Genomic DNA, 8033 nt, shown 5'->3' on the forward strand with positions numbered 1-8033 from the left:
TGTAACGTTAAAAGTGTCCTCACCTCCCATAAAGGGAAGCCTGTTCAAGTATACTTATTGTTTTGCACTCAACAAAATTGTATGTCTGTTTACTAATCTGTATTGTTGTTTTTCTTCCCAGTCCCGGAGTACTGTGTTTAACCAGGGGGGAGTGCAGCGCCCCAGAGTTCTGGTCGTTGCAGTACTGTGGCTTCGCCGCTAAGGGGAGCCATGGTACGTTCGATGGCACCGAAGGAGTTCCTCCAATCAGGTATCACAGACACCAATATGTTTCACAGCTGGGCCTCCGGGGGGAGCTAAGGGTGCTATTCATTAGGCCACTCCCCACCATAGTGGGTAAACTGGGGGTCAGGCAGGAAGTTAGAGGAGAACGCTGACGGGATTGAACGGAGCAACACCCTGTGGCAGGGGGTGTTGTGAAGGGAGAGACTGTAGGGTCTCTGCCAGGGGTGGGATCCTGGCAGAGGCTTGGCATTGAAAGAACGTAATGGGTCCGCACAGGCTCCTGGAAGCGGCGGGACTCAAGAAAGGACTAGAAGCGAGATAGATTGTGCTGAGTGAGAAACGAGATCAAGCAGAAGGAGAATACCAGCAGGGGTTTTGTTGAAAGAGGCAGCACCCTGCTGAGGCGCAATACCGGTGGCCGGAACGCCGAGGGAGTGGATTAGAACACAGCTTCAAGCCATACTCCAAACAGCGGCAGGACAGTCGGTCTCAGGCGGGCTGTCTACCACATATCACCTATGAAGTCTTGGGGGGCAATTGCGGGAGAGGGGCGTCTCTAGGGTCCCGGAAGAACTCCAGGCCTACCTGACAAACGGGTGCCATTCCAACCTGAATACAGGGAAGGGGTGGATTACAGAGGAACATCAAATCGAGTTGTGAGGGAACTTAAGAAACAGACACAACCGTTGTGGGGTTACTTTCCGTAAGCACAGCAGGGAAGGACTACAACACATAGCGCTAGAAGGAAGGCACAGATTTCCACCTGAGAGGAGAACTCTGGAGGTGCCATTGGACCGGCCGGACTTGCGTAGCCTGGTGAACCGTGTTCCGGACTGAGGACTCAGAGATCTCCAGTAAAGAGGTAAAGAGACTGCAACCTGGTGTCCTCGTTATTTACCGCGACTTACACCCCACAACCGCACCGCACCATTACTACCACCGATTACACCGGACGTCCCCCACTGACGGACAGGGCCACGGACCGGGTCTAGCCACCGTGACAACCCCGAGACTGAGACCCAGAGGCCCGGCTCCGGGTACCCCTCGGCCCTGCGGCGGTGTGGGGGTGCTCCACTTCAATGGAAGTTTTCAAACAGGGGCTGGACAGACACCGTTCTGGGATGATTTAGTGAATCCTGCTTTAAGCAGGGGGTTGGTCCAGATGACCCAGGAGATCCCTTCCAACTCTACCATTCTATGATTCTATGATTTCTTGAAATCACGTCCACTATGCTGTAACATCTGGATGCTGTGGGTTTGACGCTGCATAATAATGCAGCGGCAAACCCGCAGCAACTCCGGATTGTGTGCACATACCCTTAGACGCACCCCCGTTTTCCTCAAAATTTTTGGAGGAAAAGTGCGTCTTATAGTTAGAAAAATATGGTGTATATGATTATGTAGATAAACAGACAATATTATATATATATATATATATATATATATATATATATATATATATATATATATATATATATATATATAACACCAGAAGTTTACATACACTATATAAAAAGTCACAAATGAATGTTTTTCTCAATATCTGACATGAAATCAGAGTAAACCTTTCCCATTTTGGGTCAATTAGGATTACCATAATTATTAATATTTGCCAGATGCCAGAATAATTAGAGAGAGAGAGAATGTTTTAAAACATTTTTATTACTCACTGCCTCCTTCAGTCTACATCTACAATGTGCATATTACAATAAGAACAAAAAAACTATTGCATGAACAGGTGTGTTCCCACTTTTGACAGGTTCTCTATGCCAAGCAGACCCTCTTAAGAGGTCCTGCTATGATAGAGCAATTTGTTCTGTAAGCACAATGTAGCTCATTTAGCGGTTCAATCATGCTACAATTTGTGTGCTGATAAATACTGAAAACTGCATATAAAAATAACTCTATTGTTCCCATACCTCACACGACTACCATGATTAGCTTACATGAGGACTGTGTCAGACGTCTCGGGATCTTGCATTAGGTAATAAGATATCTGACAGCTTTGACCACCAGGAACTACAGATGAACTGTTCTTCATTAAGAATAATATGTACAGAGTCTATTTTGCTAACAGCATGAGAAACCGCCGTAAACACATTCTTCTCAAGGGAAGTGAGTTTGTCTGTGAGTGCTCACCCTTCAAGTCACTGCCCATGACATCACTCGGATATGTCCAAGTGCATGAGATGGAGCAGAAATGAGGCAATCCTTCCAATTATCCTGCAACAAACACGGTTACAATGAAAAAAGGTGTAAAGATTTCATACTTAGATATTTATAATATTCTTTTAATATGTCATTAGCTTCACTCCACTGACGAATCTGAGTTAAAATGGACAATTGTGAAGTTAAGTCATTGTCATTGCTAAAGGAAAGTAAGGTCTAGCGCTATCTCAAAAGTCAAATACTGATTTAGGGTTCAGAACATGTTTGGATAGGAGAAGGGGCAATGAATCATTATGGTGGCTGGGTGGTTACTTTACAGTTCTGGGCTCAAATGCTGCCAAACACAGCATCTGCGTGGAGTTTTTTGTTTGTATTTCCTTCCACACTCCAGAGACATATTAATAAGAAATGTAGAGTGTGGGTCTCAATGGGGACAGTGAGTGCTGGTAATGTATGTAAAAGTGTATGTTTTATGTTAGCACTAAAACAAGCATAATAAAAACAATACATTCAAGTCTATAGGGGTAGTGCAGGCAAGGCTGCAGAAACTGGATCTGTCATTAGGCTAATGGGATCTATGCATGGACAGCACTTTCTTGGGACTGGTCAACTCTCCTATTTGCCAAAAAGACACGAAAAATGTTGGTCTGTTTGGCTAATAGCAGCCAACAGGGAATACACTGGACACATAGGGCCTGACTCATCAAGACAATGTTGTTCACGCCAGTCTTGATAATAGGGCATGATAGGGTCAGACGCTTCAAAATCATGCTGAAGTGCATGCCACTTCATGAATCTGGAGCGTCTGAGGAGTAGTGCTACTCAAAAAATCTTACTCCATTCAGGTACTGGAGTGAGATTTCTGGCCTAAGGAATGCCATAACTCATCGTTAATTAGATGAGCTGCGGCACCCTGATTTTCTTAAATTGATGTGCTCCTTCCTGTTTTAAAGCATTTTATAATTAAAAACTTATTTTTATTTAATCAATATTGATGGTGGTGTGAAAAGGGGTTAAGCTCAGAATAACACTGGTGCTTTTTGAGGTTTTCTACTAATCTTTATGCCACTTTCTTTTTGGGTTTCTGGCAAGCCACATAGAAAATGATTAGTGGCGGTCGGTTATGCTCAGAAATCCAAAAAGACAGCGGCATAAAGATTAGAAGAAAACCCAGATGTGTTCTCATATACAAGAAAGTCTTACAGACCTGAAGCTGGTTCACTGGTTAAAGGGTCTGTCTGATTTTTTTAACAATTCCTTTAAGAAGGAATGTCGCTGGTCGTGCAGCAGTTCAGCAGACTAAGGTTCACTGCTGGCTGTAGGCTTGTTTTAGGCAACAGTTGGACTAGCGTCCACTTCTTACAAGGCAGAAACGTCACCTAAACATATGCACTCGTATACATGTCTTTATAGATACTAGAGATTTGGTGATGACACCCATGTCCTATTATGATGGTGACTCTACTCCTTGGAGCGGTGATGGCCTTACTAAGAACATCCCTCTGATGGAGCCGCATGTACAACCCTTCCTGTATGAAGCAGTCATTAAGTTCCCACTTGTGAGAGCAACTGCAGGTTTCTAGGTTTCTCAATGTGAGAAGGATTTGGGGAGGTACAGCTATACGCCCTAATACAAATATTAGAAGAAATCCAACACTGGGTCATGACTGAGAATGCAAAGCTCAAAAGGCACCAGTGTTATTCTGAGCTTACCACCTCCTCACACCTCAGACTTCAGAAAAATCGGGTCAGTGTCACTTTATTGCACCAAAAGCTTAAAAAAAGGTCTCCTCCCCTCCATCACATGGAGCCATCTCTGAGGCATTCTTTAGTCTGCAGCGTGAAGGCCTTTGCCAATACACAGCACCATCTAGTGGAGGTTGAAGGTTGAAATTCACAGCATACCAGTGTACAAAATTTGGCTTATTTTTTCGTCCCAAATGGTGTTGACGTCTACACAATAACAGTCTGGACCTCCACCTCCCCTGTCTGTGACGGGGTGACAAACTCTTCAACCTGTTCCTGCATCCTGTGCTCTGCAGCAGCTCAGCCGCCTCACTAGTTTCTATTTCTTCCGAAGTCTCAATAATATATTCCTGAGTATTGGCGACCACTGAAGAGAACTCCACCAGCATCATGTGCAGCTCTTTGGAGGCCGTTGTGATTCTCATGACTTCCAAACTATTGCTGTTTTCAGTCACCATCTGTTGAGTCTGATCTGTGTCCTGCTGAAGACTCACACTGCCCCCTTGGTCTTCATGTGGCGGTTTAACATTCTATGCTCTGCAATTCCTCGGCCGCATCTGGGACACTTGAATGGTTTCTTGCCTGTGTGGTGCCTGATGTGCCGCACCAAGGACCCCTTCTCCCTAAAGCTATGGGGGCAGTACTGGCACACATATGGCTTGTCTTCCATGCGGGTGCTGTTGTGAACTGTGTTTCTGGGCTCCCTCTGGTGGTCACTAACGATATTGTGTTAGGTATGTCTTGTTGCAGGCCTGAGCTCCAGCTGTGTCGTTAAGCAGCGGGTGTTTCCTATTTGAGTCTCCTCTGGACTCAGTCTCTTGCCTGGCATCGTTGTATCCAGACCTATTTGGTCTCCTCCGGATTCCTTTCAGTCTGCCTCATGCAAGAAAAGCTAAGTCTGTTTTGTACAATTTGGAACGTTTGCATTATTCAGTGTTTTTGTCCAGCTTGCTTTACATTTGATTTTTGACTCGCTGGAAGCTCTAGGGGGCTGATATTCTCCCTCCACACCATCAGTCGGTGTGGGGGTTCTTGAATGTTCAGCGTGGATGTTTTGTAGGGTTTTCTGCTAACCGCATACCTGATCCTGACACAAACAACTAAAAGTAGCCGGTGAACGTGCCTATGTTGGTTCTAGACGTCTCGAGCCAGCCGGAGAACTGACTACCCCTAGAGGGAAAAAATAAGACCTCGCTTGCCTCCAGAGAAATTGAACCCCAAAGATATAGAAAGCCCCCAACAAATAATAACGGTGAGGCAAGAGGAAAACAGAAACGTAGAGATGAACTAGATTCAGCAAAGTGAGGCCCAATAGTCTAGATAGCAGAAAATAGATAGTGGACTATGCGGTTAGCAGAAAACCCTACAAAACATCCACGCTGAACATTCAAGAACCCCCACACCGACTGACGGTGTGGAGGGAGAATATCAGCCCCCTAGAGCTTCCAGCGAGTCAAAAATCAAATGTAAAGCAAGCTGGACAAAAACACTGAATAATGCAAACGTTCCAAATTGTACAAAACAGACTTAGCTTTTCTTGCATGAGGCAGACTGAAAGGAATCCGGAGGAGACCAAATAGGTCTGGATACAACGATGCCAGGCAAGAGACTGAGTCCAGAGGAGACTCAAATAGGAAACACCCGCTGCTTAACGACACAGCTGGAGCTCAGGCCTGCAACAAGACATACCTAACACAATACCGTTAGTGACCACCAGAGGGAGCCCAGAAACACAGTTCACAACAGGGTGCATAAATTAGCTTGCTGAGCGTTCTTTGTTTTTTAATCTTTCAAACACTTCGGACAAGAGTATCGGCGGTCATCAGAGTGCACCCTCATGTGGCCCTCATGTACATCTTCCCACATTCTCTGCATCTGTATTTGTGTATATTGCCGTGGAATTCCTGATGATTTTTCAGCATGTGAGCCTTCAAAAATTTGCGGCCGCACTCATCACAGCGAAACAACTTGCACCCTTCATGTCCTTTCAGATGGACCTTCAAGGATTTGCCACTCTTGCAAATTTCCCCGCACTTCAGACACCGGAGATCCTCTGCATCCTTGTTCAGTATACCATCTACCTGTACATGAATCTCATGCAGTAGGTTGCCCTTCTCGTCCATCACTAGTTGGATCACCGGGCTGCCATCTAGTTCGTTGGAAGTGAAGTCTGTAGACTGATGAGTTTGCATCACATTTCAGCACAATGCTGTTTCCCACGATGTAGCTGATCTTTTCTGTGCAGGGCATCAGAGACTTCATATGCCTCTATAACGCCCCTGACTCTTGGAAACTCTTCCTGCACTTTGAGCAGCTGTATGGGCGTTCGTCGGTGTGCCTCCTGATGTGGCGGATGAGGGAGCCCTTGGTCCTGAATGAATCCGTGCATAGCTTGCACTGAAAGTCCTTCTTGGTGCTGTGTGTCACATGTGAGCCTTCAGGATGGTGCAGCTTTTAAAGGTCTTTTCACATGTCTGAGAAATAAAGCGGCCTCTCTCATCCACAATCATCTTCACCAGGTGAGGCATCATCAGTCTGTACGGGCACCTCGGGGCCCTCCTGCCAGTCCACCTCCATTTTCAGAAGGTCGCCTTTTGGATGCCCACCATATTGTCCTCGCTGGAGACAATCTTCACTTCTTCAGATATCACAATATCAAGAGAACTGCTCATCTCCTCCTGTAAGGAGCTCGTCTCCACAACCACATGAGAGATGTCAACATCATCTTCTATACACGGCACCACACCACCTGCTATTGGCTGCTGATGAGCTGTAGAACCTTGATTTTCTTAAATTAATGTGCTCTTTCCTGTTTTAAAGCATTTTATAATTAAAAATTCATTTGTATTTAATCAATATTGATGTTGGAGCACTTCTATGGTATACTAAATTCCTAGAATTAAAGGGATTGGACACTACTTTTACATTGCTGGCCTATTCTTACGATAGGCCATCAACATCTGATTGATTTGAGTGTGGCTTCCGACACCCTTGCCAGTCAGCCGTCACCGGCGCGAGTGCCAGCTGGAAGTTTTCGGATGCTGCCAAAATAGGTAACTCCATTATTTCTATAGTAGTCTGAATATGGGTTGATTGTGGATGACCAGAACATGGCCATCATAGTTTTGATGGAGCTGCTGTTTCCTGCATCTGAGAACTTCCTGCTGGCAACAGCTAATAGATGAGAGTGCCGGGTGTCGCACACCCACTGATCAGATATTGGTGACCCATCATAAGGGTATTCCAACCTCTTTAACCCCTTCACAAATTTAAACATATCTATACTTCCAGGTTGGGAAGGACTTCTCCACCTGGGACCTATGGATACGTCCAGGCGATATTGTGCACACAGGAGTTGTGCACGTGATTGTAGCTGGGTGTTCAGCTAATATAACAGCTGACACCTGACATTCGCTGCCAGGAGTGGTCACTAGGCACTAGCAAGCTTGTTTGACCATGCACAGTGCATGGTCTACAAGCTTGTGTCTGCAGCACAATGCCCCTGCATTGAAATGCTTTATAACTATGATTAGACTGCTGAAAGTGAAAGTCCCATAGTGGAACTAAGTAAAAAAAAGTAAAAAATATTAAAAAAAAATAAATCACTAAATAATGAAAAAAGGTATATATATTGTACCCATGAATAAATATTTGTGTGAAAAAAATATAAAGTAAAACGACCTATTAAACTGTCCCATTAGTTAGCTCTTTCAGTAAACACTGTAAATGAAAAAAGAGGCAAAAAACTAGGCTTTTTCACCATATCGTCAACTAAAAAGTGGAAAAAAATGCAATCAAAAAGACAAATGTACAGTAAATAAAAATGGTATAGGTAAAAACATAATCTTGTCTTACAAAAAACAAGCTATGATACAACTCCATGTGCGGAAAAA

At 44.6% G+C, this 8033-nt stretch overlaps 1 pseudogene; it reads right to left on the reverse strand.

Moving 5' to 3' along the window:
• Nucleotides 1–4169: 4169 nt before the first annotated feature.
• On the reverse strand, nucleotides 4170–7094 carry LOC143774894 (uncharacterized; annotated as a pseudogene).
• Nucleotides 7095–8033: the final 939 nt, after the last annotated feature.

The sequence above is a fragment of the Ranitomeya variabilis genome, chromosome 5, assembly GCF_051348905.1.
Source record: "Ranitomeya variabilis isolate aRanVar5 chromosome 5, aRanVar5.hap1, whole genome shotgun sequence".
Classification (NCBI taxonomy): Eukaryota; Metazoa; Chordata; class Amphibia; order Anura; family Dendrobatidae; genus Ranitomeya; species Ranitomeya variabilis.